Genomic DNA, 25,770 nt, shown 5'->3' on the forward strand with positions numbered 1-25,770 from the left:
GAACCAGGGGCGGTGGCAGCATCTATCACTCACTGTTTCAAAAGCAAGTATGTTAGAGTAATGGAAAATGTGAATACAGTATATGCGCCAGGTATAATAGCCATGAGGCGGGGCTGGAGAGCTGGAGCTCTGTCTGTAAAGTCTGACACTTGTCCTGCCCGGCTCCCAAAGTCTGGTTCACCTAAGGTGACGTTTGTAGTTAGTTAACCAAGACACACGCCGGGAATAATGAACAGATGCCTCGTGTGTACTCACCTGGTTGTGCTTACAGGGGTTGAGCTTCGGCTCTTTGGTTCCGCCTCTCAACTGTCAGTCAAATGGTGTACAGGTTCCTGAGCCTATGGGGCTCAGGAAATACATCATATCTACAATTAAAGCTATATAAGGAGTCTATCTTCATTACATCACTGCCTAATGCATTTCATTTGTTAAATCTGTTAAATCTCTTTAACAAAATTCCATTTGTTAAATCTCCCCGCGGCGCGCCGGCTGATTAAGTGATGACAGGGATAGATGAATGACTGGTAAACCATTCATGTATTGCCATGTGGGGCCGGGTGGGAGTAGTAGTAGTAGTAGTAGTAGTATCTATAGTAGAAGTAGCAGTAGTGCTGACACGATGTGTGTGCTGGATTCCGTCTCTCCACAAACAAGACAATAACATAGGCACCCATCACAAGAGAGAGAAAACGAAGACCTGGAAATTAATGCTAAAGTTCTTGAATGGGTTAACCACTGTCGCCACCGTTGTTACCTTTGGGTTACTGTCGACTCTAACAAGGGGGACAAGAAAGGTGTTTCGTCAACTCATAGGCTCCTGAGAGCCGTGTCCAGCAATGGTCACGGGGCTTCTTGAAGACGTTCTTCAACTGATCCGTCGTAGACTATGTCGCACCAGTGATATATTCACTCACAGGATGAGTGACGCTGCCCAATACTGTCAGGTGTCTAGGTCTCTTGGACCACGTGAGGACCTTCACCACTTAAACAGTCCCCGTGGCACAGTAATAAAATACTCGCCCGACGCTTCGCGACCACTTTGGTCTGGGTTCGTATCCTGGCCGGGGAGGATTGACTGGGCGCCAATCCTTAACTGTAGCCTCTGTTCACCCAGCAGTGAATGGGTACCTGGTTGTTAAACCATTTTGGCGCGTCGTATTCCGGGGAAAATTAGGATTAAGGATTATATTCGAAAATATAAATAAATTTATGCTCGGAAAGTTGCCATGGCAACTTTAGGAAGCTATGCGATGTAGGCTGGTGGTAGTGATGCTGGCAGCTGGTGGAGGTGTGCCAGTTATGGCCAGCTGGCGTTGGCCAAGTTTGAGTTAGGGGGAATGATGACAGGTGGCACCCAGCAGGTGGTGGACCTGATTAACTGCTGACGTCACACTCGTCCACTACCCATATAGCCCTCTGGGCCGTGTGGCAGATGGTGTTATGGGATACGACAGGTGGCACCCAGCTGGTCGGTACCTGGCCGTCTTGGGTCGTGAGCTGAGAGGCAGGTGGTGCCGGCGTGTGTGTGTGTCACCTGCAGTCATCCATCAGGAGGTGACACCAAGTGATGCATGACAACAGGTGATCCATGGAGATGACAGCAGATGGCACCAGGCCCTCTCAACAACCATCCGGCCCGCATCAGATGGCACCTGGTTCTCTCATCCCCCAGCTGGCTCCATGTGGCACCTGGCACTCCTTCGCCTCAGGCGTAATTAGCAATAAGGAGAGAGAGAGAGAGAGAGAGAGAGAGAGAGAGAGAGAGAGAGAGAGAGAGAGAGAGAGAGAGAGAGAGAGAGAGAGAGAGAGACAGAGAGAGAGAGAGAGACAGAGACAGACAGGTAGCGGTGTGTCAGAGCAGGCACAGGGCTCCACATGTGAAAGGGTCACCACAACACACTTCAAAACACACTCTCTCCCCTCCCCCCTCCCCCCTCTCTGCCCTGGCAGGCTGGGTGGGGGTGCCAGTGGCACCTTGACAGTAACACCCTTGGCCAGGCTGGCACGGGCACTCCCGACAGTGACATAATCACCGTTGTTGGCACCGTGTTTATGATGGTGGAGATTACCCCAGGTGGCGAGTGTCAGGCCGCAGGGGGCGGCACTGGGTGTGGTGGTGGTGGTGGTGCCAACGTGGGTCTTATCCCCGGCACCGGTCTGGCACTGAGAGGGGAAGAGGAGGGTGTAAGCCTTCTGGCGACCTCACTGTACATGCTCTCTTACCTTGACGTTACCTTAAGTTGTTCCGAGGGGTCAGTGTCCCCCGCGGCCCGGTCTCTTATCAGGCATGCTTGTTGGTCAACCTGGCTGTTGGGGGCGCTGCAGGCAGTCTGACGGATGAATCACAGCCTAGTTGATCATGCACCATTTGGAGAGGTGTATCAAGATGATCTTGAGCGCGGAAAGACGCCGGCTAGTTATGTCCCTTATATTTAGAGGGAGGGTGATAACTCCCCTTTCCCGGGGTCACTAATGTTTATAGAACCTTCTTTAGAGAGTACCCATTGTACCCCAACCTTCCACTGGGTATGGTACAGCCTTTTCACTGGGTATGGTACAGCCTTTTCACTGGGTATGGTACAGCCTTTTCACTGGGTATGGTACAACCTTTTCACTGGGTATGGTACAACCTTTTCACTGGGTATGGTACAGCCTTTTCACTGGGTATGGTACAGCCTTTTCACTGGGTATGGTACAACCTTTTCACTGGGTATGGTACAGCCTTTTCACTGGGTATGGCACAGCCTTTTCACTGGGTATGGCACAGCCTTTTCACTGGGTATAGTACAGCCTTTTCACTGGGTATGGCACAGCCTTTTCACTGGGTATAGTACAGCCTTTTCACTGGGTATGGCACAGCCTTTTCACTGGGTATGGCACAGCCTTTTCACTGGGTATAGTACAGCCTTTTCACTGGGTATGGCACAGCCTTTTCACTGGGTATAGTACAGCCTTTTCACTGGGTATGGCACAGCCTTTTCACTGGGTATGGCACAGCCTTTTCACTGGGTATGGCACAGCCTTTTCACTGGGTGTAGTACAGCCTTTTCACTGGGTATGGCACAGCCTTTTCACTGGGTATAGTACAGCCTTTTCACTGGGTATGGCACAGCCTTTTCACTGGGTATGGCACAGCCTTTTCACTGGGTATAGTACAGCCTTTTCACTGGGTATGGCACAGCCTTTTCACTGGGTATGGCACAGCCTTTTCACTGGGTATGGTACAGCCTTTTCACTGGGTATGGCACAGCCTTTTCACTGGGTATGGCACAGCCTTTTCACTGGGTATGGCACAGCCTTTTCACTGGGTATGGTACAGCCTTTTCACTGGGTATGGTACAACCTTTTCACTGGGTATGGTACAGCCTTTTCACTGGGTATGGTACAGCCTTTTCACTGGGTATGGCACAGCCTTTTCACTGGGTATGGCACAGCCTTTTCACTGGGTATGGCACAGCCTTTTCACTGGGTATGGTACAGCCTTTTCACTGGGTATGGTACAACCTTTTCACTGGGTATGGTACAGCCTTTTCACTGGGTATGGTACAACCTTTTCACTGGGTATGGTACAGCCTTTTCACTGGGTATGGTACAGCCTTTTCCCCCCCTCCCCCCCCTCCCATCCCTTCCCCAGAGAGTACAGTTTAAGGATTTGAAGCGATAGCAATAATGTATTGAAGGCATTCAAAGTTCTCTGCGCTCTCTATGGAACTTCTCCTGCGTCTGATTAGGGTGTAATTGTGAACACCATTTCACAGGCCATCCTCCTGTTCAGTTAGTACTTGTAGTAGCGATCAGGACCAGCGGACATATGCCGTGATGGGCAATTAGGCAGTTGACATCGTTACTGTTGAATTTGGACAACCCGGAAAAGGTTTTGTATTTATATTGCAAAGAACTATATATATACCTCTCAATACATATATAGTACATTCATGTATAGTACATATAGGTGCTATACTAGGCCTTGGAATATTTTTATTTTTTTTTGGACTGTATAGAGTGAATAGTAACGAATTTCTACTATGTAATTGCCACGTTCGTCAGTTTGAGTACCATGGTGCACAGTTACAAGCAGAACTCTCTGAACAGGAGGCTGGGTTGTATGTTCCCTCAGACTGCACTAAAGTGTCTTAAAGGATCATTTATGGGTTTGGCATCTTTTGCGTAGAAAGGTTATGGCTGTTATCCTGACTGACAGACATAGGTGTGTGTGGTTTGGGTTGGGACGGGTGTCTGTGGGGAGACGGACGGAAGTGCTGAGCCAACCTGCCCACCAGACAGCCAACCAGACAATCCAACACTCAACCAGACAGCCAAATAACTTGCCAGCCACCTAAATAGGCACTGGACCAGCCAGCCAGCCAGCCAGCCAGACCGCCAGCCAGCCAGACCGCCAGCCAGCCAGCCAGCCAGCCAGCCAGCCAGCCAGACCGCCAGCCAGCCAGCCAGCCAGACCGCCAGCCAGCCAGCCAGCCAGCCAGCCAGCCAGCCAGCCAGACAGGTCAGTCGGAGGAACGGACCGTGGAGAGAATGAGAAGGCCGGCGGGGGTGAGGGAGGAAGGGGGGGGGGGAGTGAGAGAATACAGTGAAACACAATAAGAGGACCCTCGGACCGCTGCCAAATTTCTGTCGAACTTTTTGGGAGAAAGTGTGGCGACACTTATTTTGGTGTGTTGAGGCCAGACCTGGGAGGCCAGCGTCCTGCAGCAGGCCAGAGGTGGTGGGCCAGCGTCCTGCAGCAGGCCAGAGGTGGTGGGCCAGCGTCCTGCAACAGGCCAGGTTGAAGATACAGAGCCGCGTGTTGGCGCATTGTTGACCGTAGGGTGGGACTGACTGGGGGGTCGAAGGGACGTCGACGTTTCGGTCCGTCCTGGACCATTCACAATCGACTTGAGAATGGTCCAGGACGGACCGAAACGTCGTCGTCCCTTCACCTTCTAGTGTGTGGTCTGGTCGACATACTTCAGCCACGTTATTGTGACTCCTCGCCTGCTGACTGGGTGGTTGAGCGGGGCCTAGGGACCACTGTAAGCAGGAACAAACAAACAAGCAAAAGCAAGCAAGCAAGCAAGCAAGCAAGCACATGTGTAATTAACTCGTAAGAATATAGGTGGGGAGAGTGCCAACTCCTCCCCCCCTCCAACCTGGTGGGGGGTTTCTCCGGTGCCTCCCTCTGTGGCATTACACTCCCATATATGGTGGCATCCAGTCTCTCTCTCTCTCTCTCTCTCTCTCTCTCTCTCTCTCTCTCTCTCTCTCTCTCTCTCTCTCTCTCTCTCTCTCTCTCTCTCTCTCTCTCTCTCTCTCTCTCTCTGAGCGAGATAAAAGATGAACAATGAATAACAAGAGGTGTGCGCTCTATAAGAGCTGAACCACCTCACGTTATGACCGATAATACACGTACTTCATCAGATAAACTACACGTGGACACCTAAGCACGTGAAGATGTGGTCACCACGTGGCCCCAAGATGACGCCGAGGATTGCCTTCGTGTGTACTTTACTACGTCTGGGAAATGATTGGAGTGGAATTCAAGGAGGGTGAATTCATCTAACATTCAGTCAGCTGTTGTCCAGCACGTCCAGTGACGTGGGGGCCACCGGAGGCTTTTAAGAGGTGCTAGTTTACTGCTGCTCTTCGGGCTTACCATAGCCCGTGCTACTTGCCCCGCTCCTGTGCTAGGTAAGTTACGGGCTCACCATAGCCCGTGCTACTTGGAACCTGTTCCGAGTAGCTGAATCTATAACAACAATGCTGCTCTTCAAGTAGTTAAAAACTCCTGGAAGATGGACAGCAAGAACCTCATACCAGCATTTATAAATGACCTAATCGCTGCACAGAGTAACGGGTTTCGAATCTCCTGTGTATGAATACCGTCACACACAAATATAACCCATCATAATGACACAGCCATTGTAGCCAAATTAGCGTGTAACAAAGATGAAGCTGAATTAGATCTAGGTATCCCCATCTCTGCTGTCAAAACTATATTGTTCCAAACACTCCGGTCTGACAGGAGAGAAATGCCATTTTGTTTGATCTTCGTCAACTGCTTTCTCGCCGTAATTCTTCCTTTGTGGTTGTAATTGACTCTCGCAGTACCCTCATGACTCTGGGGCCAGCAGTTACGCAAGCACTTACGAACCTGTCCATCTTTTCTCAATCTTTGGCAGCTTTGTTTATAATTATTAAACAGTTAATGAGCTCCGAAGCACCAGGGGGCTGTTTATAACAATAACAACAGTTAACTGAGAAATTTTCATGCTCGTAAACTGTTTAATAAATGTAAATAAAGCCGTCAAATATTGAGGAAAGATGGACACGTTCGTAAGTACTTGTGTAACTGCTTCGTGAATCTGGCCCCTGGAGTCCTTTAATCCTGTCCATTCTGTGGTCTTCAAAATTCAATATTGGCTGTTTCTTATCTCCATTAGATAAGACAGTAGTTTTGCTGGGTTCCCAGCCGTTGTTGTTTTACATTCAGCTACTCAGAACATAAAGTTCCAAGTAGCATGGGTTATGGTGAGCCCGTAGGTTCCCAGCCATATTGGCGTGTCCTTAAATGAGCGTGCGGACGCTGCCGCAAAGGAAGCTATCCGCACTTGTCCCATCTCCCGTAAAGGTATTCATTATTCTGACTTTTACCCAGTTATTCATTCCTCCATCCTTACCCGTTAGCAGGGTTGTTGGTCTTCTGTTACTGGTAAGAAACTGTGTACTCTTAAGAGTAGAGTCTCTGTGGCCTTCTTCCTACCACCGTAACCGGCGGTAGGAAACGGCTCTGGCAAGGTTGCGTATTGGCCATATACACGTTTAACTCACAGACACTTAATGGAGCGCCGCTCTGCTCCTTATTGTCCTAACTGCATTGTCCCTCTTACAGTCGTGCATATCCTTGTTGAATGTCCTGATTTCCAGGACATGCATACGTCTTGCTTCCAGACTGTCCCTCACGGTCACATGTCCCTCGATAGAATCCTTGGTGAATCGGATGCCTTTGATGTTGTTCGCCTTATGCGCTTTGGTTCTCGTATTGGCATTCTTAGTTATATTTAGCGCCTTTTGAATATCCCGCAATTTTGACGGTGCTACATAGCCTCCCCGGCTTGGTGCCTTCTTTTGATACTTCTTACTCAGAAGTACCTAACTGGTGCCCAATTGAGACTTTTAACCCTTCCTTGGGGGTACCATTATGGTATCTGGAGGTCATTCATGCCTTCATCCACGTCGTATAAGATGTAGAATCCCAAGTGAATGACGTATTATAACCCCCGCTATTGTGGACAGTGTCTTCAGTGAAGGACAGTGTCTTCAGTGAAGGGCAGTGTCTTGCTGCCAGTATTGTCAACACAAGCAGCAGGAGGACGTGGTTTCCCATGTTCTCTGCAACAGAAAACGTGTTAGGGTAATCCAGGCCCCCCTAGACGGCCTAGAGTAACGACTGCCCCAGAATGGTGTTCATTTACTGCTACGTAAACTGAGGAATGTGAGAAACTTGCTAACCTGTCTCGTCCTGCAGCCAGATTCACGAAGCAGTTACGCAAGCACTTACGAACCTGTCCATCTTTTCTCAATCTTTGGCGGCTTTGTTTACAATTATTAAACAGTTAATGAGCTCCGAATCACCAGGAGGCTGTTTATAACAATAACAACAGTTGATTAGGAAGTTTTCAGGCTTGTAAACTGTTTAATAAATGTAACCAAAGCCTTCAAAGATTGAGGAGAGATGTACAAGTTCGTAAGTGCTTGCGTAACTGCTTCGTGAATCCGGGTCCTGCATGGGGGAATCGAACCCGGGACTTTTCCGTTGTAAGCCGAATACGGTGACCATTGCGCCACAGATCATCTAATAGTTCGTCGACTGTTTTCTTTGTGATATAAATATTTTGGGATACAAGGTTCTTCTTAACAGAACCAAGAGCAAGAGCGAGGCACTAAGGCAGAAAATTGATGAGAGTTGAGCTAGTCACTCGCCTAGTTGTGCTTGTGGGGGTTGAGCTCTGGCTCTTTGGTCCCGCCTCTCAACTGGTGTACAGATTCCTGAGCCTACTGGGCTCTTATCATATCTACATCTGAAGCTGTGTATGGCGTCAGCCTCCACCACATCACTGCCTAATAGATTCCATTTGTTAACTATTCTGTCACTGATAAACTGAGACGAGAAGTTGATGAGCGTGAGCTGGCCACTGAGACGAGAAGTTGATGAGCGTGAGCTGGCCACTGAGACGAGAAGTTGATGAGAGTGAGCTGGCCACTGAGACGAGAAGTTGATGAGAGTGAGCTGGCCGCTGAGACGAGAAGTTGATGAGAGTGAGCTGGCCACTGAGACGAGAAGTTGATGAGAGTGAGCTGGCCACTGAGACGAGAAGTTGATGAGAGTGAGCTGGCCACTGAGACGAGAAGTTGATGAGAGTGAGCTAGCCACTGAGACGAGATAAGGAGGCCACAGAGGAGAGTGTGGGGGGGGGGGGAAGGATCGCAGCAGAGCAATAATTACTACCGGGAGATAGATTTATCACCAAGGTTTTTCAAGGCCTTGGTCTAGGTTATTATTGTGATTATATGAACGCGTAAGACCTCCTTTGTTTGTGGTGGGGGGAGGGAGGGAGGGCACAGTGTCCTAGTTCATGGTACACACTGTGTATGAGGCTAGTGGTGGTGGTGGTGGTGCCAGGCTTTCGTCACACACACACACACACACACACACACACACACACACACACACACACACACACACACACACACACACACACACACACACAGAAGAGTTGTGACAGATGAGGATTGCAGGATCCTCTAAGAGGACCTGAACAGGTTGCAGAGATGGTTAGAGAAATGGCTACTGGAGTTCAACACGAGCAAATGTAAAGTTATGGAAATGGGACTAGGTGATAGGAGACCAAAGGGACAGTACACAATGAAAGGGAACAGCCTACCTGTGACGACGCGAGATAGAGACCTGGGCGTGGACGTAACACCGAATCTATCTCCTGAAGCACATATAAATAGGATAACGACAGCAGCGTACGCTACACTGGCAAAAGTTAGAACATCATTCAGAAACCTAAGTAAGGAGGCATTTAGGGCGCTTTACACTGCCTATGCGAAGCCAGTCTTAGAGTATGCCGCCTCATCATGGAGTCCCCATCTGAAGAAGCATATAAGGAAACTGGAAAAGGTTCAGAGGTTTGCAACGAGACTCATCCCAGAGTTACGAGGGATGGGTATGAGGAGCGCCTGAGGGAACTGTGCCTTACGACACTAGAAAAAAGAAGGAAGAGGGGGGACATGATAGGAACGTATAAGATACTCAGGGGGATTGACAGAGTGGACATAGACGAAATGTTCACACGGAATAGTAACAGAACGAGGGGACATGGGTGGAAACTGGAAACTCAGTTAAGTCACAGAGATGTTAGGAAATTTTCTTTTAGCGTGAGAATAGTGGAAAAATGGAATGCACTTAAGGAACAGGTTGTGGAAGCAAATACTATTCATAATTTTAAAACTAGGTATGATAGGGAAATAGGACAGGAGTCATTGCTGTAAACAACCGATGCTCGAAAGGCGGGATCCAAGAGTCAATGCTCAATCCTGCAGACACAACTAGGTGAATACAACTAGGTGAGTACACACACAAAACAAAAAAGGCCTTCTATTGCTCTCGTTTTCTGTTTATATTAAGTACTTGGTCTTCATGATAATATTACTGTAATTATTGCCTTCTTAGAAGTGTTGTCCTTAGGTTTACTATAATTAGTATATTTTGGCAGCAGTCTTTCTTTAGACTGCTTAGGGAGCCTGCGGCTGAGCGGACATAACACTAGACGCGTGATCCTGTGGTCCTGGGAGTTAGGTACCTGGGAGCTAGTCAGCTGTCACGGGCTGCTTCCTGGGGGGGTAAAGGCCTGGTCGAGGACCGGGCCGCGGGGACACTAAGCCCCGAAATCATTTCAAGATAAACTTCAAGATACATATAGTATTGTTGTTCTTCACTTGAGGAGGTCTACAATGTTACAATGTGAGGGTCAGGGGTCGAGGGCGTCCTTGGGCACAGCACCGCTCCTGTGCCAGGTAAGCTACGGGCTCACCATAGCCCGTGCTACTTGGAACTTGTTCCCAGTAGCTGAATCTATAACAACAACGACGACGACATCCTTGGGGCTGGAAGGTCCCACCAGGACTTTACCTGTGTGCGTTTTCTAATTATATTTCGCTGACAGACTGAAGTAATTACAACATATACGTGTGTGTGTGTCCGTCTTTTTCACTCTTATAAACATCTTACAAGACATCAATGTTGTGTCTGTGGGAACCGGATGTACACTAATGAGAGAAGACATCTCCGGAGGGATTTATAGTGCCCTTGTCCCTGTTTTCTGGCCCTGGGTAATGAACACGTTAACCCTTAATGAACTCTCAGGGCGGTAGTTAACGAAAACGGGAAGCGCTAATAACTTGTCGGTAATGAAAATGGGGGAAATTTTTATCATTTCCGCAAATATCGGGATAATTAGAGGTTTGTTTTGTTGTCTGGGTGGGATAAGAAGTTGATTGTTATCTCTGGGGGGGGTGATAAAGGATGTGGCCTCTCCGTAGCGGGGACGGCTGTGACTAACACACACACACACACACAATTATTAAGAAGGATTATGACAAGAGGAAGATAGACTGGGAGGCTCCCGGACGCAGGTTCGAATCCTCGTCACGGCCCTTGTGGATTTGTTCAGAGGAAGATAGTACGAGGCTACAAGATGACATAGTCAAACTGAAGGAATGGTCCAACAAATGGCTACTAAATCCATTGAATCTGATTGATTGGAATCCATTGAATCTGATAGATTGGAATCCATTGAATCTGATTGATTGGAATCCATTGAATCTGATTGATTGGAATCCATTGAATCTAGCTGATTGTATCCGCCTCACGCCCCCTTGAGAGTAAGATAGGTAACGAGGACATGCAAACAAGTATTGACAACGTTGAGACACACACATCATGTGTATTATGAGTAGCGAGAATAAGGTAACGTTTGGTGACCTTACAGACACTGTACGTAACGCTTGGTGACCTTACAGACACTGTAGGTAACGCCTGGTGGCCTTACAGACACTGTAGGTAACGCCTGGTGGCCTTACAGACACTGTAGGTAATGCTTGGTGACCTTACAGACACTGTAGATAACGTTTGGTGACCTTACAGACACTGTAGGTAACGTTTGGTGACCTTACAGACACTGTAGGTAACGTTTGGTGACCTTACAGACACTGTAGGTAACGTTTGGTGACCTTACAGACACTGTAGGTAACGTTTGGTGACCTTACAGACACTGTAGGTAATGTTTGGTGACCTTACAGACACTGTAGGTAACGTTTGGTGACCTTACAGACACTGTAGGTAACGCTTGGTGACCTTACAGACACTGTAGTTAACGTTTGGTGACCTTACAGACACTGTAGGTAACGCCTGGTGACCTTACAGACACTGTAGGTAACGCCTGGTGACCTTACAGACACTGTAGGTAACGCTTGGTGACCTTACAGACACGCCGACAAGCACATTCTCGTTGCCAACACCTTCAGCAAGTGGGTATAACCTGTGCTGCTGTTATAGATTCAGCTACTCTGAACAAGTTCCAAGTAGCACGGGCTATGGTGAGCCCGTAACTTACCCAATCTGTGCTAAAGTGCATCAACAGTTTTAACACCAGATAACAAAACAAAGAGATGGGAGGAGAGGTGAGGTTAGCTGTGGTGGCCGGCGACTGGATGACCAGCCTCCGATTGATTGATGAAGCCACCCCAGGAGGTGGCACGGGCATGAATAGCCCCGTGAAGCCTCCTCCTGCCGCTGTCGTCCAGTTTAACCAGGTTGTTGTTGAGGCGGACTCACTCGCCTCGGGATAATGACTCAACCGCCGCCTAATTTACTCCTATAATTTGTTGCATTTCGTTGTGTTAGGTTTTGTAGGGGTTATTCCGGTCGACTGTGGGGGGGGGGGGCGACCAGGGGGCCAGATTCACGAAAGAACTTACGCAAACACTTACGAATCTGTACATCTTTCCTCAATCTTTGACGGCTTTGGTTACATTTATTAAACAGTTTACCAGCATGAAAACTTGCCATTCAACTGTTGTTATTGTTATAAACAGCCTCCTGGTGCTTCGGAGCTCATTAACTGTTTAATAATTGTAAACAAGGCCACCAAAGATTGAGAAAAGATGTACAGGTTCGTAGGTGTTTGCGTAAGTGCTTTCGTGAATCTGGCCCCAGGAGAAGCTCGCTGCGATCTGTCCTCTCAACTAAGGTCGCGTTTTGTACGTTGTCTTAACCAACGTTAACAAACATAACTTATTTTAAGAAAAAGATCACAGATATCCACGTTTTCTATGCATCGGACTCGTTAGGTCAGGTTAACGAGCGGCTCCGGCTATAAACACTGGGATAAAAGAAGGTAGGACCAGTTATAGCACCGCTCCTGTGGCCAGGTAAGTCCACTACGGGCTCACCATAGACCGTGCTACTGGCAACTTTTTGTTCCCAGTAACTGAATCTATAACAACAACAACAACAACAACAGAAGCTAGGAAAAAGTGAAAAAAACGTAGCTTGGGGAAATTTGTCCACTTGGCCAGTCGTGTTTATTTGTTCACTTGGCCAGTCGTGTTTATTTGTTCACTTGGCCAGTCGTGTTTATTTGTTCACTTGGCCAGTCGTGTTTATTTGTTCACTTGGCCAGTCGTGTTTATTTGTTCACTTGGCCAGTCGTGTTTATTTGTTCACTTGGCCAGTCGTGTTTATTTGTTCACTTGGCCAGTCGTGTTTATTTGTTCACTTGGCCAGTCGTGTTTATTTGTTCACTTGGCCAGTCGTGTTTATTTGTTCACTTGGCCAGTCGTGTTTATTTGTTCACTTGGCCAGTCGTGTTTATTTGTTCACTTGGCCAGTCGTGTTTATTTGTTCACTTGGCCAGTCGTGTTTATTTGTTCACTTGGCCAGTCGTGTTTATTTGTTCACTTGGCCAGTCGTGTTTATTTGTTCACTTGGCCAGTCGTGTTTATTTGTTCACTTGGCCAGTCGTGTTTATTTGTTCACTTGGCCAGTCGTGTTTATTTGTTCACTTGGCCAGTCGTGTTTATTTGTTCACTTGGCCAGTCGTGTTTATTTATGGAACACAACTGGCTGGGGGAGGGGGGGAACCCCCCCTCCCTCCCTCTCTCTCTCTCTCTCTCTCTCTCTCTCTCTCTCTCTCTCTCTCTCTCTCTCTCTCTCTCTCTCTCTCTCTCTCTCTCTCTTTGTACTCACCTAATTGTGCTTGCGGGGGTTGAGCTCTGGCTCTTTGGTCCCGCCTCTCAACCGTCAATCAACTGGTGTACAGGTTCCTGAGCCTACTGGGCTCTATCATATCTACATTTGAAACTGTGTATGGAGTCAGCCTCCACCACATCACTGCCTAATGCATTCCATCCATTAACTACTCTGACACTGGAAAAGTTCCTTCTAACGTCCCTGTGGCTCATGTGTGTGTGTGTGTCTGTGGCCTTGCCTCGTTCCGCCGACTCCAATTTATATATATACATATATGCAGAAAATCCACAGAGAAATATGAAAGAAAAGTGAACGTTTCGGCCTGTTAAAGCCTTTGTCAACACCAGACTGAGTCTGGTGTTGACAAAGGCTTTAACAGGCCGAAACGTTCACCTCATTTCATATTTCTCTGTGGATTTTCTGCATAAAAATGATCAGTGTTTTGTGATCGTCAATTGCATATATATATATATATATATATATATATATATATATATATATATATATATATATATATATATATATATATATATATATATATAATGTCGTACCTAGTAGCCAGAATGCACTTATCGGCCTACTATGCAAGGCCCGATTTGCCTAATAAGCCAAGTTTTCCTGAATTAATATATTTTCTCTAATTTTTTTCTTATGAAATGATAAATCTACCCATTTCATTATGTATGAGGTCCATTTTTTTTTATTGGAGTTTAAATTAACGTAGATATATGACCGAACCTAACCAACCCTACCTAACCTAACCTAACCTATCTTTATAGGTTAGGTTAGGTTAGGTAGCCGAAAAATTTAGGTTAGGTTAGGTAGGTTAGGTAGTCGAAAAACAATTAATTCATGAAAACTTGGCTTATTAGGCAAATTGGGCCTTGCATAGTAGGCTGAGAAGTGAGTTCTGGCTACTAGGTACGACATATATATATACATACATCCATACATACATACATACATACATACATACATACATACATACATACATACATACATACATACATACAAGGGTTGTTATATTCTTGTACAGCACGTGTAGCGTTCCGGGCAGGTTCTTAATCCTAATTTCCCCCGGAATACGACCCATCAAATCGTTTTAACAACCAGGTACCCATGCACTGCTCGGTGAACAGAGGCTACAGTTTGTCTACACTGTTTTACCACTGCGCCACGGAGACTGTCTCTTCTGCCCTTCATACTCCTCATATCAGTGTAATCTGGCTCTCATTCACCTTCTCCCCTCACTCTCACTCTCACTCATCCTCACTCTCACTCTCCCTGATTCTCACTCTTCCTCACTTTCAGTCTTTCTCACTTTCACTCTCCCTCTTCCTCAATTTCACTCTCCCTCTCCCTCTGTCTCCCCCCCCCCCTCTCTCTCTCTCTCTCTCTCTCTCTCTCTCTCTCTCTCTCTCTCTCTCTCTCTCTCTCTCTCTCTCTCTCTCTCTCTCTCTCTCTCTCTCTTACTGATTATCAACAATTCCAAAACATTTACAATACCAATAATATAAAAACCAGGGTGGGGAAGGGGTGTGGAAGGGAGGGGGCGGGGGAGGGGGGGCAGGAAACCCCAGATAATGCCCCCTCCCCCCGCCCCCGCACCTACTTTCTCCAAGTGTGTGCTCTTGGGGTCAGGAGGGAGAGGTCATAGGTCACCTGGTTCAAGGTTACTGCAGGGGTAATGACCTCGGAGGGAAAGGTATTATTCTGGCGTGGTTACACTGCACACCTTCCCACACCTCCCTTACACCCCTTACATCCTCCCAACACCCCCCATGCACCCCCCCTACATCCCCCCATGCACCCCCCCCCTACATCCCCCCATGCACCCCCCCCCCTACACCCCCTCCCCTCGTCTACACCGACTGTGAGTGCCGAGAGTCGGGTGTAAGTGGCACTTGTGCCGCTGTGTGTAGTGTTTATACAGCACGTGTGTGTACACATTGGCACACGCAGCGGGCGCAGAATTGTTGCCTTCCTCCACCACTCACAAGAAGAAGAAAATGTATAGATGCTGGTTAGCATTGTTAAGGTGTGGCCACGTCTGTGGTAGAAAATAATAATAATACAAAAAAACACTCACAATCTGTGATCCCGGGTTCGATTCCTGAGCGGGGCAGAAACGGTTGGGCACGTTTCCTTTTGCCTTTGTGCTTCTGTTCACCTAGCAGTAAGTAGGTACCTGTGAACCTACTTACACGGGTAGTAATAGTAAGCAGCTACTGTGTATCGTGGGGAGGGGGGGGGAGACCTTGATACGAGCCTACATTATGTATATATACAGGCTTCCTGTCACCGACAAAACAAATTATTACACATCTTTAAAAGTGCCAATAGTAATAATAACAATACTGGAATGTCTGCCTTACAAGCTGGGGAAGTAAGAGAGAAACAGGGAGGAGCAGAGTACTGAACTGGGAGAGAGAATACCTACCGGACATGAGCCAGAGTGTCAGAGGAAGAAGTCAGATTAGCGAAGAGTAACACTGGGTGTGTGTGTCCTCCGCGAGTATCTGCTCTACGACCTACAGCACACTATTCCTGATCAGGACCAGGCCATGTCAGTGTGTGTAGGTCTAACTTGCAAGAGTTCGGGCAGACGAAGCCTGCAGAATGCCCCAAGAGGTCCTACACAGGCTTCAGCACTGGTCAGAGTGAAGGGAAACCCACTTGCTAGAATTAACTCAAGAAAAAGACCAAAGAGTACACACAACACTGAGTACTCCTCAATAGTCACACGATACCTTCAGGAACCTTACTATTTATGTAAACCACGTACATGAGGCCAGTCCTAGAGTATGCAGCTGCAGCATGTAGTCGACATCTGAGAGAAAGGCCACATGATGAGCTACAAACTCTTCAGGTGAACTAACGCTGTGTGAACAAGGAAGCTGGAGGCACAGGTAAGCAAGAGAGAGTTGAGGAACTGCTTCTTTAGCATCGCACACAAATCACATGTTGTTGTTGTTGTTATAGATTCAGCTCCTGGGAACAAGTTCCAAGTAGCACGGGCTATGGTGAGCCCGTAACTTACCTGGCACAGGAGCGGGGCAAGTAGCACGGGCTATGGTTAGCCTGCTATGCACAAATCTCACTAACGTGGTGTATATCAATGAGGAAACCATCAAAGCTATGAGGTGGTCGAGTGGTAGAGTACCCGACTAGCTGGAAATGCAGAGGTGGCGGGTTCGCGCCCAAATCACAGCCCTGGTGGAGTTGCTCCTTTAACGTAAGAATAACAGACACAATTAAACGAGAAGGTTTCAAAAGCCAACCCTATACATAATCATCAAAGTCCGGAGCCTTTGCATTATAAGTCTGGAGCATTACCCACGACGGTGACTGAAGACTTGAGTCTTGACCTTACAATAACACATGAGTGAGCAGCCTCGCTCACTACTAAAACCTGTTTATTTGTCTATCAGTTGTGTTTGAGTAAGACTGTCTTGTATGACGCAGCTAGTGTAGAGTGGGGGCAGGCAGGCAGGCAGGCAGGCAGGCAGGCAGGCAGGCAGGCAGGCAGGCAGGCCGGCAGGCAGGCAGGCAGGCAGGCAGGCAGGCAGGCCGGCAGGCAGACAGGCAGGCCGGCAGGCAGGCCGGCAGGCAGGCCGGCAGGCAGGCCGGCAGGCAGGCCGGCAGGCAGGCCGGCAGGCAGGCCGGCCGGCCGGCAGGCAGGCAGGCAGGCAGGCAGGCAGGCAGGCAGGCAGGCAGGCAGGCCGGCAGGCAGGCAGGCCGGCAGGCAGGCCGGCAGGCAGGCCGGCAGGCAGGCAGGTAGGCAGGCAGGCAGGCAGGCAGGCAGGCAGGCAGGCCGGCAGGCAGGCAGGCAGGCCGGCAGGCAGGCCGGCAGGCAGGCCGGCCGGCAGGCAGGCAGGTAGGCAGGCAGGCAGGCAGGCAGGCCGGCAGGCAGGCCGGCAGGCAGGCCGGCAGGCCGGCAGGCAGGCAGGTAGGCAGGCAGGCAGGCAGGCAGGCAGGCCGGCAGGCAGGCAGGCAGGCAGGCAGGCAGGCAGGCAGGCAGGCAGGCAGGCAGGCCGGCAGGCAGGCAGGCAGGCCGGCAGGCAGGCAGGTAGGCAGGCAGGCAGGCAGGCAGGCAGGCAGGCAGGCAGGCCGGCAGGCCGGCAGGCCGGCAGGCAGGCAGGCAGGCAGGCAGGCAGGCAGGCAGGCAGGCCGGCAGGCAGGCAGGCCGGCAGGCAGGCAGGCAGGCCGGTAGGCAGGCAGGTAGGCAGGCAGGCAGGCAGGCAGGCAGGCAGGCAGGCAGGCAGGCAGGCAGGCAGGCAGGCAGGCCGGCAGGCAGGCAGGCAGGCCGGCCGGCAGGCAGGCAGGCAGGCAGGCAGGCAGGCCGGCAGGCAGGCAGGCAGGCAGGCAGGCAGGCAGGCAGGCAGGCAGGCCGGCCGGCAGGCAGGCAGGCAGGCCGGCCGGCCGGCAGGCAGGCAGGCCGGCCGGCAGGCAGGCAGGCAGGCCGGCAGGCAGGCCGGCCGGCAGGCAGGCAGGCAGGCAGGCAGGCAGGCAGGCAGGCAGGCCGGCAGGCAGGCAGGCAGGCAGGCATGCAGGCAGGCAGGCAGGCAGGCAGGCCGGCAGGCAGGCAGGCAGGCAGGCAGGCCGGCAGGCAGGCCGAGGGGATGCACTATAAAAACACAAATGCTGGGAACTTGAATGTGATGAAAGGTGTAGAAAGTTAAAAGAGCTTCAACGGGGCAGGGAAAGTTGGCCAACATTACCTGCTGTACGACCTCTCTGCCCTTCTTAATGTTAAACATTCTCTCCCTAACTAATTATACCTGTTTCAGGTTACCCATTTTTCGTTCATGTGTCATCAGTAGTCGAGGAATGATTGTGTTGTGTGTGTGTTCAAGTAGTTGGTGTGTTGCTAGCTCTTGGGGTAGCAAGTGTTGCTAACCTTCTCACTCTCAGTAATGTGGCGACTACGCTTATGTGTGTGGTGTGTAGGCTGCGACTCCAGCTCCTGGTCTCCATCCTTCACCTGCCAGTGTTGGTTGATATTTCTTATACTTGTTGCACACTGAGGCAGTGTGCTCGTGAAACAGTGTGCTCCAGTTTCTGCAACACTGAGGAAATGCTTTCATTCCTCCTGTAGGATATCCTACTGAATATTCCTCGTGCAGGATATCCTACTGAATATTCCTCGTGCAGGATATCCTACTGAATATTCCTCGTGCAGGATATCCTACTGAATATTCCTCGTGCAGGATATCCTACTGAATATTCCTCGTGCAGGATATCCTACTGAATATTCCTCGTGCAGGATATCCTACTGAATATTCCTCGTGCAGGATATCCTACTGAATATTCCTCGTGCAGGATATCCTACTGAATATTCCTCGTGCAGGATATCCTACTGAATATTCCTCGTGCAGGATATCCTACTGAATATTCCTCGTGCAGGATATCCTACTGAATATTCCTCGTGCAGGATATCCTACTGAATATTCCTCGTGCAGGATATCCTACTGAATATTCCTCGTGCAGGATATCCTACTGAATATTCCTCGTGCAGGATATCCTACTGAATATTCCTCGTGCAGGATATCCTATTGAATATTCCTCGTGCAGGATATCCTACTGAATATTCCTCGTGCAGGATATCCTACTGAATATTCCTCGTGCAGGATATCCTATTGAATATTCCTCGTGCAGGATATCCTACTGAATATTCCTCGTGCAGGATATCCTACTGAATATTCCTCGTGCAGGATATCCTATTGAATATTCCTCGTGCAGGATATCCTATTGAATATTCCTCGTGCAGGATATCCTACTGAATATTCCTCGTGCAGGATATCCTACTGAATATTCCTCGTGCAGGATATCCTACTGAATATTCCTCGTGCAGGATATCCTATTGAATATTCCTCGTGCAGGATATCCTATTGAATATTCCTCGTGCAGGATATCCTACTGAATATTCCTCGTGCAGGATATCCTACTGAATATTCCTCGTGTAGGATATCCTACTGAATATTCCTCGTGCAGGATATCCTATTGAATATTCCTCGTGCAGGATATCCTACTGAATATTCCTCGTGCAGGATATCCTACTGAATATTCCTCGTGCAGGATATCCTACTGAATATTCCTCGTGCAGGATATCCTACTGAATATTCCTCGTGCAGGATATCCTACTGAATATTCCTCGTGCAGGATATCCTACTGAATATCCCTCGTGCAGGATATCCTACTGAATATTCCTCGTGCAGGATATCCTACTGAATATTCCTCGTGCAGGATATCCTACTGAATATTCCTCGTGCAGGATATCCTACTGAATATTCCTCGTGCAGGATATCCTATTGAATATTCCTCGTGCAGGATATCCTACTGAATATTCCTCGTGCAGGATATCCTATTGAATATTCCTCGTGCAGGATATCCTACTGAATATTCCTCGTGCAGGATATCCTACTGAATATTCCTCGTGCAGGATATCCTATTGAATATTCCTCGTGCAGGATATCCTATTGAATATTCCTCGTGCAGGATATCCTACTGAATATTCCTCGTGCAGGATATCCTACTGAATATTCCTCGTGCAGGATATCCTACTGAATATTCCTCGTGCAGGATATCCTATTGAATATTCCTCGTGCAGGATATCCTACTGAATATTCCTCGTGCAGGATATCCTATTGAATATTCCTCGTGCAGGATATCCTATTGAATATTCCTCGTGCAGGATATCCTACTGAATATTCCTCGTGCAGGATATCCTACTGAATATTCCTCGTGCAGGATATCCTACTGAATATGCCTCGTGCAGGATATCCTACTGAATATTCCTCGTGCAGGATATCCTACTGAATATTCCTCGTGCAGGATATCCTACTGAATATTCCTCGTAGGATATCCTACTGAATATTCCTCGTGCAGGATATCCTACTGAATATAGGATATCCAGCAGGATATTATTTTTCCTGTTGAATATTCCTCCTAAATATTCTGCAGAATATTCCTCGTGCCGAATATTTCCCCCTCCCTCCCTCCTTGCCTGCAGGATATTCCCCACCTACTGGTGAGAGCTATTATCTACCCTCAGGTTGTAACTGTGACATAATGAATTTCAATTCCCCTCTGTGCCACAAGTCATGTACCTTACTGCTGCTGTGTGTGTGTGGGTAGTGGTGTCTTCCATCCCCTCACACACCCCTTCCCCCTTACACTCATTCCCCCTTACACCCATTCCCCCTTACACACCTCCCCTTGTTCGTCCTGTCTTCACCAGAGATCGCAATAGTTTAGATAATGTTTGAATATCCGTGTGTTTGGTTCGTCGAGGTGGATGGAGTTGTGGCGGGCGTGTGTGGATGTGTTGGCGGGAGTGTGTGTACAGTGTGATGAGTGAGAGTATAGAGTGAGTAGGGATGAGGAGGAGGGAGAGTGCGGTGTGAGAGTAAGATAAGAGGAGTGTCAAGAGCTGTGAGGGTGAAACACAAGCACAGAGCCACTGTATACACCAGGCAGGTGGAAGCAGCTCACCAATCCGTGTTAACCAATAGAGCGTCGCATTTTGAAGTATAAACACTCAACCTAAGGCCAAAAAAACTGCCATACTAGAAAAATGGAAACAGTTGAAGATGAAGATGAAGATTAAGCCACCCAAAAGGTGGCACGGGCATGAATAGCCCGTAAGTGGTGGCCATTTTAAGCCATTACCAGTATCAAGAGCTGATACTGGAGATCTGTGGAGGTGCGAATGCACCCTGCATGATGGGAGATGTCTCCCTTGTGAATGTGTTTAGATGAAGATGAAGCCACCCAATAGGTGGCACGGGCATGAATAGCTCGTAAGTGGTGGCCCTTTTGAGCCATAACGGAAACAGTTCGCATAGGGGGGTAGAAATACCCTAAGCGACTCTATCTGTTGTTGCTGTTTTAGATTTAGCTACTCAGAATGAAGTGTCCATGTAGCACAGGCTATGGTGAGCCCGTAAGTGTACTCTATCTCTTTGACATGTATTTTATTGTCTCTATAAACGTACTTAAACTTATACAACCACAGTGGAGTGAGGTGTTTACACAGGTGGGTACAGGAGTAGACCACCTATTACTCCTTTAGCGAGGTGAGAGCTTCCCTTCCCATAGCTCAATGTAAGCCTTACCCTTCCCATAGCTCAAGGTAAGCCTTGCCCTACATGTTTTCCTCGGCACACGACCCAGTTGCTGCTGGGAGAGTTGAAGGGCTGGTAGCAGCAGCAGCAGCAGCAGCAGCAGCAGCAGCAGCTAACTTCATTCACAGTCTAATTCGCGATACTAAACAAGAGGGTGGAGAGTCATTGCGTCTGGTGTCCAAGAGCTAAAATAGCAGGGTCCAGGAGTTGACACAAACACAGGTAGTATGTAAGAGGTGACTGTGGTGAGTAGCATGGAGGTGAGTGTCAGCTGTTTGGTGTTTACCATCAGTCACGTGGACAGTGTCAGCTGTTTGGTGTTTACCATCAGTCACGTGGACAGTGTCAGCTGTTTGGTGTTTACCATCAGTCACGTGGACAGTGTCAGCTGTTTGGTGTTTACCATCAGTCACGTGGACAGTGTCAGCTGTTTGGTGTTTACCATCAGTCACGTGGACAGTGTCAGCTGTTTGGTGTTTACCATCAGTCACGTGGACAATGTCAGCTGTAGCCTAGTGCCACATCTCATTGTCACTTTGGATTTGATAAGTGTTTGGGTCTTATTTCCTCTTAATGACTGATTTTAATCATTTTTGGCGAGAGCTGACGAGTCAGTAAGAGTGTAGAATAATTACTCACTAAAACATTTGAATATGATTGGCGTGTGAATTGAACGCTACGTATCTTTTCCTGGGCTAGGCTTGCCAACAGTATTACCTAACAACAAGTCCCTGTGACTGATGTATTTGCCTTGGGTCAAGTCCACACCACGCCACGCCTACACAGTAATATATGATCTTACAAGGAACCTCTTCACTGTTAGAGTAGCCACAATGCGGATCACAACGAGCACTGTGATATTAATACACAAATCAAATAAATGCACGGTTTTAAGTTAGCATGCAGCCTACAAGAAAACAGAAACAGGACATACCGGAGAAAGAGGAGCCAATGATTGTGCCACACAGTACAGTATAAGGTTTCCCTCAGTGTTATAGAGCCGTTGAGAGGTCGGTAGTGTGTGCGGTGATCACTGGTCAACACCCGTAGGGGGCGGCCACACGCCCAAACGGTCGAAATGCGCAGAGGACGTTAACACGTTTTAAGCGGAGCGTCAGAACACGTAGGGGGCGTCGCAAGGTGTGTAGCGACAACACGTGTGGGGGCGGGGTATGGCGCGCGTGCGGCAGGTGGAGCCTCCTGGCGTAGGTGTGTGAGGGCGGGAGACTGAGAGCTGCCGCCGGTGTGTGTGTGTGGCTGGAGACTTGCACGCTGCGTGACTGGCTTCAGCGTGTCGAGGAGGAGGAGGGGGGGGGGGCAACTTTCCCTTGCTTTGTGTGGGAGGGCTCCGTCACCACCCCCAGCACACACACACCCCCCTCCATGGGCTAGGGGTCGGAGACGTGACCTGCTGCCCTCGAGTACTAGTGCCATGATTTCTTGTTGCCATACTGTCGCCACCACCATATTAACTGCTCGTGTCAGTCATCCAATTGTACTCGTCTCCTTAGTAAGGCTTTCTAAGAGGAATGCCAAGACTTTCCTTTGCCCCAAACAAAAGGGGGGTAGACACCTAGCTTTCATGAGGAAATACTTGCCCTTTCCTCCTCATAAATCATTATACCTACACAAGTACAGTATTACAAATCAATAGTTGGACCACAAGCCCTTTCCGCCATCCTCGCGTTTCCGGAAGTTGAGATATAAATAGAAAAGGTTTTATCCAAATTTCACGGTTAACGAAGATGTTAAAAAAAATTGCCACTCCGGCGAAATCAGAATTGCTTGATGCGCACGGAGGTCACTGTTGGCGGTGCCGTGTGTCGTAGTGTACACGGGTGGACCCGTGTGGGCCACTACCAAATGTAAGGACTCTCCTGGGGCATTAATGCTCATGCAGAGGCACATATGTAGCAGCATGCTAATATTAGGTATTAACCAAGTATCAAAAATCTATTAAACGAGAAGCCCAAGTTGACTCAATTGACGACAGGTAGCCTAATGCAAGCATGTCTTTTGAACAACCACAGAGGGCGTCTATCTCCGCACAAGATCTGGTGGAAAGCTCTTCAATCTATCCAGACTCCGAGCAAAGACGAAAGTACAGATGAGAATCCTCAGGAACTTCCTCTTCGCCGACGACGCAGCCATCACCACGCACACAGCAGAAGGCCTGTAGCAGCTACTCAACCGCTTTGCCGCTGCCTGTTCCACATTCGGCCTGACAGTCAGCCTGAAGAAGACACAGGTGATGGAACAAGATGTCAATGCGCTACCCTGTATAAACATCGCAGACTGCGTGCTAGAGACGGTCCACGAGTTTGTGTACCTGGGCTCCACAATCTCAGACACTCTTTTTCCCTGGACACTGAGCTCAACAGGCGTATCGGGAAGGCCGCAACAACACTGGCCAGGCTCACAAAGCGCGTTTGGGAAAATTTCAAACTGACAGTACACACCAAGGTGCAGGTCTACATGGCGTGTGTGGTGAGTACACTTCCCTACGGCTCGGGAGTCCTGGACCATGCGCTCTCGCCAGGAGAGACGGCTCAATACCTTCCACATGCGGAACCTGAGACGCATCCTTGACATCACGTGGAGAGACCACGTCACCAACACAATAATGCTCGAGAGAACAGGAGTCCCTTCAGTGTTCACTCTCCTGAAGCAGAGACGCATGCGATGGCTGGGACATGTCACACGCATGGAAGATGGCCGCATACCGAATGACCTCTTGTATGGAGAACTGGCATCAGGAAAGAGGCCCACCGGAAGACCTCAGCTGCGTTTCAAAGACGCCTCCAATCGCGACCTCAAGCAGCTGAACATCGACATCAACACTTGAGAGACAGCAGCTGCGGACAGATCTGCCTGGAGATGCAAAGTGCAGAAGGGACTCCAGCAATTCGAGGACGAACTGGAGAGGCAGGCAGAGGATAATAGACTTCAGAGGAAGTCTCGACCACTGACAGACAACCGCTTCGGCTTTTATCTACACTCGCTGCGATCGGAACTGCTGTTCTTGGGTTGGACTACACAGCCACAGCAGGCGCTGCACCCAACCAGACACCCAGGTCACACCACCTTAACCCCAGGGGATTGACGGACGCCTACTGCACTGTATTAACCAGGTGAAGAGAGCGGTGCGCGCCGGGGTAGAGGTGAGGGGGGGGGGGGGCACGGGGCTCCCTCACAGGTGAAGCCAAGTGTAAAACTTTCCCTCTTATCATTCACCACTTTCACCGGGAGGGAAAACACACTACATTATTCACAGCTTTAACCTTTGTCTTGGTTTTCTTAAGATTCGTATATCTTACGCAGAGCTTGTGAGGGAGAGATGTTTCCTTTGTGTGTAGGAAATGGTGTAATATGTGTTGTGTAGTCTGGTGATGACGGTGTGGTGTAGCCTGGTTGGGGTCACGCAGAAGGCCTAAACATGGCCCACTAAGTCTTACTCATTCCTGTCTTACCTGAGCGGAGGACGAGTATTTATAACTTCCGTGTTGTCTTCAGTAAGATGATGATCAATGTGGTGAAGATATTACAAGGAATATGATGCAGTGTACAATCGCTAAAGTTCATGATACAGTGAGAGCACTGTGATGCTAGCACCACGTGAGCGCGCACAGTTGAAATCACCGTCACTAGCCAGCAGACGTGCTAAAACTAGCACCACCAGCAGCAGCAGCAGCCACAGATCCGAAACTATGCCTGAAACGTGGACAAAACGGGCCAATTTACCCCCAGAACGTGTGTGTACTCACCTAGTTGTACTCACCTAGTTGTGCTTGCGGGGGTTGAGCCTTGGCTCTTTGGTCCCGCCTCTCAACCGTCAATCAACAGGTGTACAGGTTCCTGAGCCTACTGGGCTCTATCATATCTACACTTGAAACTGTGTATGGAGTCAGCCTCCACCACATTGCTTCCTAATGCATTCCATTTGTCAACCACTCTGACACTAAAAAAAGTTCTTTCTAATATCTCTGTGGCTTATTTGGGCACTCAGTTTCCACCTGTGTCCCCTAGTGCGTGTGCCCCTTGTGTTAAATAGCCTGTCTTTATCAACCCTGTCGATTCCTTTGAGAATCTTGAATGTGGTGATCATGTCCCCCCTAACTCTTCTGTCTTCCAACGAAGTGAGGTTCAGTTCCCGTAGTCTCTCCTCGTAGCTCATACCTCTCAGCTCGGGTACTAGTCTGGTGGCAAACCTTTGAACCTTTTCCAGTTTAGTCTTATGCTTGACTAGATATGGACTCCATGCTGGAGCCGCATACTGTGTGTGTGTGTGTGTGTGTGTGTGTGTGTGTGTGTGTGTGTGTGTGTGTGTGTGTG

The 25,770-nt window shown here is 48.9% G+C and overlaps 2 protein-coding genes across 3 annotated transcripts in view; one reads left to right on the forward strand and one right to left on the reverse strand.

Moving 5' to 3' along the window:
- The window catches only part of LOC123754303 (uncharacterized), a 44,903-nt gene extending 22,202 nt beyond the window's left edge, over positions 1 to 22,701 (reverse strand). Inside the window, exon 1 of the mRNA XM_069326382.1 lies at positions 22,373 to 22,701. The gene's annotated coding sequence lies outside the window, so the exon portion shown is untranslated. The remainder of the gene's footprint in view (positions 1 to 22,372) is intronic.
- Positions 1 to 25,770, forward strand: part of BORCS5 (BLOC-1 related complex subunit 5) — a 69,809-nt gene that overhangs the window by 24,406 nt on the left and 19,633 nt on the right. The gene's annotated exons all lie outside the window — the stretch shown is intronic.

Source organism: Procambarus clarkii, chromosome 18 (genome assembly GCF_040958095.1).
Source record: "Procambarus clarkii isolate CNS0578487 chromosome 18, FALCON_Pclarkii_2.0, whole genome shotgun sequence".
Classification (NCBI taxonomy): domain Eukaryota; kingdom Metazoa; phylum Arthropoda; class Malacostraca; order Decapoda; family Cambaridae; genus Procambarus; species Procambarus clarkii.